At 42.6% G+C, this 6,154-nt stretch overlaps 1 long non-coding RNA gene across 1 annotated transcript in view; it reads right to left on the reverse strand.

The window, feature by feature from the left end:
* LOC113525588 (uncharacterized) overlaps positions 1–4,697 on the reverse strand; it is a 15,828-nt gene extending 11,131 nt beyond the window's left edge. Inside the window, exons 1-2 of the long non-coding RNA XR_003402683.3 lie at positions 4,571–4,697; positions 4,360–4,440 (exon numbers count right to left, since the gene is read on the reverse strand). This is a non-coding gene — a long non-coding RNA (uncharacterized LOC113525588). The remainder of the gene's footprint in view (positions 1–4,359; positions 4,441–4,570) is intronic.
* Between the last annotated feature and the right edge of the window lie 1,457 nt (positions 4,698–6,154).

The raw sequence follows: 6,154 nt of genomic DNA on the forward strand, positions 1-6,154 counted from the left end.
GTTCCATCCTGTCGCTTTAAACAAAAAAAAGTCAAAAATGAAGTAAAATACAGAAGCTTAAACTTCACACACTGGCCCTGAGCCCCCGAGGTTCAATCCAATCTCAGAGATGTTCAGATATAAATATAACTTTATATTGTTTCTCCCTTTTTATTTTCTGTACTTTCCCCCTCCAGATATTTTCATCTCTATAGTGGCGTGACATACAGCACTGCAGAACGTGTCATATTTTCTTTTCAAGCCATCGATCAACTGTCCAGGACCTGCAGGAACACACTGCTAGAACGTATGGTTTAAAAGCCGAGCCGTCTGCTCCAGCCAGCAGTGATGATTTATCACCGCTCTGTTGCGTTAAACAGAACGGAGTTGTTTTAGTGATTTATGGCCGCATCACCTTCCTGTAAAAGCCTCCATCACAGCCTGATTTTGTCAGCGTGATACAGGAACTCAGAGAGGCAGAAAAACACCTGCAAATCTGCCACATTTCACACGAGTTTGAGGGAAACGGGTCATGAATCAGCAGTGAGTCAAGAGATTGCATCTGGAGCATCAAGAGTGATGTTTTAATTACGTTAATGTCCAAAATGCCTCGGGTTTGGATATGGATAAGTGGTTAACAAATCTCAAAGCAGATCCTCTGAGGAGAAGAAATAATGATAAGTGATCATTTCTGTGTAAGTAATTAACACTGTGTGTTATACTAAAGTACTGAGTGACAGGGTGGTGTGATGGAAGAATGCCGGTATGTGGTGTATGCCATTGGAAGAGGATGTCCAGCAGAAGGAAGCACCTCAGAAGCACCTTGATGGCCTGGGCTGGAGACGCTGGGTGGAGCCAGTGGACGAGCCCAGCAGCAGACACTCAGATCTGGCCCTGAAGTCGATGGCAGACTGCACTGTAGATCAGGAGGACTATAGAGAGTGGCCAAAGGGTGGCGTCGCACACCAGCCCCTGCTACAACAGCAAAACAACTCCACTAGGACTATCTGAATGCATGAGCAAGGCTCTACAGGTGGTTGATAGAAGCGACAGTGACACCACTGAGCTTGGCGTTTGAAGGAAAGATGCTGCAGGTACTGCTATACCAGCTTTACAAGGAAATTGCCCTGTGCTGCATCATCCAGAAGCTGTTGTTGCCATGGAGCCTGCAATGAAGGATGCAGCAGTCCATCCATTGGCTGATGAGGGTTGGCCACTCTAAAGCCATGCGGAGCCTCTGTGTACTGGGGTGTAGGTGTGGCTGTTCAGCCTGCAGTGGTGCAAGGGTTACAGTCCCAAGCTACAGAGGGATCTGAGAAGACTGCAGAGGGATCTGAGAGGACTGCAGAGGGATCTGAGAGGACTGCAGAGGGGCAGTGGGATTGCCCACACAGAGCAGCTAGGCTAGCACCCTGACAGACAGTAGCCTGTGTCTTGGACTGGCTATAGTTCGTTATAGTTCATGTTGTGTGGGCATGTTAAAAAAAAGCCAGAAGGACTGGCCTTTTGCTAGGTGGTGGCCTGGGTTGTTGCGTCAGCAGGATGGCTGACACTTACAGGGTGGAGATACGCAGCGTTGTTGCGCTAATTGGTGTGCCTGTGAGTGTTTGTTGTTCGCATAGGAATGTGAATGTTTGGAGTAAGAATGTGTGTTTGTGTGTATCCGGTACATGTTATACCAGCATGCCGGATGAGGTTGCTTTGTATTCACCGTTCTGCAGAAGCCCCGTGGGATTTGTTACCCCGCTGCTTTTCCTAACTGCTGTGTGGCTTACCACCAAACCCATGTTTGTGTTCTGAGTTTCAAAAGAAAACAAAAAAAAAACACCCAAACCATGGCTTATACAGTACATCAGCTCTCAACAATCACCTACTCCACGAGCCGACTCGTTTAGAAACGACATTTCACTACTAATCTAAAGCAATCTTACGCTTTATTTTCAAAATGTTCTTTTTCTCTTGCAAAATATTTACGCAGATGCTGTTAACGTGTGAAAGAGAACGTGTTTCAAATTCCTTTCAGTCAGTTTATAAAGATTATCGGCTTTTACAGGACATCGTGTCTAATCTTCAGTGCAGTAATGATAGATATTTAGGTAAGAAATACAGGGTGGCTTTAACAGGATCACAGAATTCCGTTCTGAACTGGACCACGGAGCTGAAGTGGCTCTCGGAAGCAGAGGTGGGATTTATATAATGTGGATGGATGACTTTAATCAGTAATGGGAGCTCTTCATTCTTCCCTGTCGGCTGTTACTGTGTGAGAAATGTGAACCTGAAGCTCAATTACAGTTTTAAAGCTCTTTTCAGTCAATCGCTGAAACTTATGATCCACTTTTTTTGCCTTAACCCTGGAGGAGAAAGGCTAATCCGGTCTCACACACTACAGGATTGCCACCGAGGTTAATAACTAGCATGACCCACATCCTGTCACACGCCTCCACTGGGTTAGTGTTAAGGGTGGTAACTTTTTTCACACGTTGACTAAACCCTTTTATTCAGGTCAGAATGTCCATTTACTGATTTTATACTAAACGTGGAAGAATATTAGAATGACTTTCTGCAACGATGAACTTTATGTCCTCGTTTTAGTTTTGCTAATGAAGATGAACATGTCTGAAAATCGCATTTCTATTACAGAGATGAGATTCGGGTCATTTTGAGCTGCGAGGAGCAAGGGCAAATAAAGAAGTTAATAAGAAAATGATGTTAATGTTGACATTAACGGTGTCTCGTTGCCCTTAGCTTTTATTTACAGAGTCCTGGAGCAGGTGAAGGTCTTTTTCCTTCTGTCTCCATCAGGGTTATTCATATTGATTAGCACTGAGCTGGAGAGGAGACACACCGGGGATTTAAAGATGAATGGTGCAGGTGTAGAGCTGTGAAATCTAAAGACATAGCCGGGGTCAGGAGGAAAACAACCAAGCCAGCAAGGGATGTCCTAATAATGCTAACACTCTGCTGCACAACATTATGCTATATTTTATAGACAGGAAGTAGCGCATATGTTTTTAAACAAAATTGCAACTATAGTATTGAAATAATTCATGTTTATGAGCCTTTGCTTTTTTATCCCCACATTGTGCCAGTCAGAGTCTGAAAGCCATCACATGCTTTCACAGAGACACATGAAGCAAACACAGCAACTGCTGCTCCTGCTGCATCACAGGGCTGTGTAACACACTCAGAGGAAATGCTATCTACCTTCTGCTGCATACTTGAGCTCACAGACGCCTACGATTGGCTCATGTCACAGTGATTGACATGTCACAGGGGCGTATGCCCCTCCCACCCAGACAGCACGGACATTTCCGTTCTTTTGGACGCCACAGACGGCTGTGGCATCGACAGGATTCAAACTCATGATCTCTCAGCAATAGAGTGAACACTTTTCCGCTGAGCGACCGTCGCATCCTACGAAACAGCATCCAGGTGCTTTTTTCCAAAGACACCCTGAGGACGTCACTGTGTTATCTGTGTTATACACCGCTGTTTAAGGTTTTAACTTTAAGAACACTGCTACCACTTCACTGCTGCTAAGGACGGAGTCCTGTGTCTGTGCAATATATTTCTACACTGACCATATTATTATTATTATTATTATTATTATTATTATTCCACACTACACATAACACTACATCTCATTTCATTGTAAACTGTTTAGATTTTTAAATACTACTTTGTACTGCTGCTTGATCTGTGTTTTATACGCTCCTCTGCCTATAGACTGCTCAGCCACTACACCTGCACACAGCTACTATTTACTGTACTACAGTTACGCTCCTGTTCACACACTGACACTGTGTTTATATATTCCAGTGTTTACAGTCAGGATCTGCACCTTACTTCCATACTGACTAGGCGCACACACACCATACATACTAATATATTCTGCATATTTTGTATATATAGTATTTGTAAATAATCTCTTTCCCCCTCTTTCCTCTCTCCTCCCGCTTTATCTTCTGATGTATATTTTTATATTGCGCAGATGTAGAGTATCTGAGCCTCATAACAAGCAGTTCAATGTACAGTCACTGAGATTTTGTGCACATGACAAATAAACTTCAATCTACTTCATACTACTAACTGTACAGTGGTTCAGGAAGGAGTTACGTTGACTAGCACAAAATCTATTCGATTCTCTTTCATTACATTTTATTTATACAGCAATTTTAACAATAGACATCATCACAAAGTAGCTTTGCAGAAATAGTAAGAAAGAGTAGCTTTAGATCCCTAATGAACAAGTCCGAGGTGACAGTGCTGATGTCCTGGGATGAGCACAGGACAGGATTTATGATTACAGCAGCAGCTCTTAGATAAAACAGTTTTACAGTCAACAGAGCTAGAGCTAAGGAGAATGTTTTCATCACTTACCCACTTTAAACTAGTCTTCTTCAGCGTAAAGTCCACAATCCAAAGTGCCACCTGAGCAGCCAGAAGCTGCAACACAACCTTCTGGAACACAAAACACACACACACACACACACACACACACACACACACATTATTATAATATAATATTATAATGTTAGCAGTGTGTATTTATGCATATTAAGTGTTTTTCTGTTAGAAAGCTTGTACTAACCATCTCTGAGGAGAAGAACAGAAAATTCAGCCTGATTTCATTGGGCTGGTTGTTACTGATGCAAGCTAACAGTAGCTCTGTTTGCTAACAACACTAGCTAGCTATGTTAGCTAACTAGCCATGCTGCTAATTCAGGATTAGCCTTTAATACTATAGTGCTGGATCCATTTAGAGCTCATCTGTCACATGACTCTGAGATCACCTAAAGTGTTCAAATGCACTAGATTCTTAATGTACAGTACAGGTGTGTATTCTTACACACTGACGGACAACACACACACGGCATTTGTTTGTTTGTTTATTCATTAAAGAATGTAATCTGTATCTGTTTATAGCTACAATTAATATCTGTGAGTTAGTTCCTCTTCTCACTTACATTATAAATGACTAATGTTTTCATTGTTTCACTGACTTTTCAGCATCATTAAAGATTCATAAAGAAAATTGTCATTAAAACACTGATATATACAACAAAAATTTAAATTATCCAAAAATTTAAAATGAACTACAATTTAAAATTTACAATTAACTCATCTAAGATCTATATCTCAAAACTATACTATACTGTAAAACTATATTCTAAAATCCGCTGTCTTTTAGGTATCTGCACATCTAGGGGATTGGTGATCTGCTACATCTCTCGGTTCGACATCTTGGGATGGTTCATTTGTTTGAATTCCTCGTCTGGTGACTTGTGAGCTCCTTCCTGAGGTGGCAGCCAGTCACTAAAGTTGGACTTAAACAATTTTAGGGTAAAGCCACGACACATTTGAGTGTATCTCTCTGCGAGAGTGCACTGAGAGTGCAGAGGGCCTCTGGGTGCCCTGTTTCTGCATGCTTTCCAGTCTTTTAGCCTGGTCTACAGTCAAAGAACTGAGCCAGACAGGGACTGCATTGGACACACAGAGCCTGTGAAGATGGAAACCAGTTCTGCATCTCAGACACCAAATTTCTTTAGGCAACACACAGCAAAAAGCTTCCTGTTGGTTGAGGTCAACATGTGGTCCAGCTGACTGTCCCATCTCAAGTTACTCTGGATGGTAACCCCAAGGACTTTAACTGTCACAAACCTCCAAGATCTTCTGATCAGTGGAAAGGGTCGGCCTGGCTGGTGTATGTCTCATGCTGGTGACATGTAAAACTATACGTTTCTTTGGGTTGAGTTTCATTTTATTCTCCTCTACCCAAACACCATTCAGGGTCTGTTGGAAGGTACAGGGTAGTTGGGGCGCCCACTTCTGGGCCAGTGTCATATCATCCACATATTTCCAGTGATCTGTTCCTTCCTGGAGACACTCCTCCACATGTTGGGTATTCCCAATCAGAGAGATATCCATGATAGAGCACTCTCTGGTGATGGTTGGTCATGAAGCTGCAGATCCATGGAATGAAGCCTGGTCTCACTCCAAGATCGAGGAGGCACTGTAATGCCACTGTGTGATCTACAGCATCAAAGGCCTTGGCAAAATCCGTTGTATTTAGTGTGCACACTGAGCCTGAAACATCACAAGCCTTGTACACAAAGTCCATCAAACTAACTAGATTGTGTGCTGTGGAACAGTTTTTTCAGCTACAAAACTTCAT

This window comes from Pangasianodon hypophthalmus, chromosome 19 (genome assembly GCF_027358585.1).
Source record: "Pangasianodon hypophthalmus isolate fPanHyp1 chromosome 19, fPanHyp1.pri, whole genome shotgun sequence".
NCBI lineage: Eukaryota > Metazoa > Chordata > Actinopteri > Siluriformes > Pangasiidae > Pangasianodon > Pangasianodon hypophthalmus.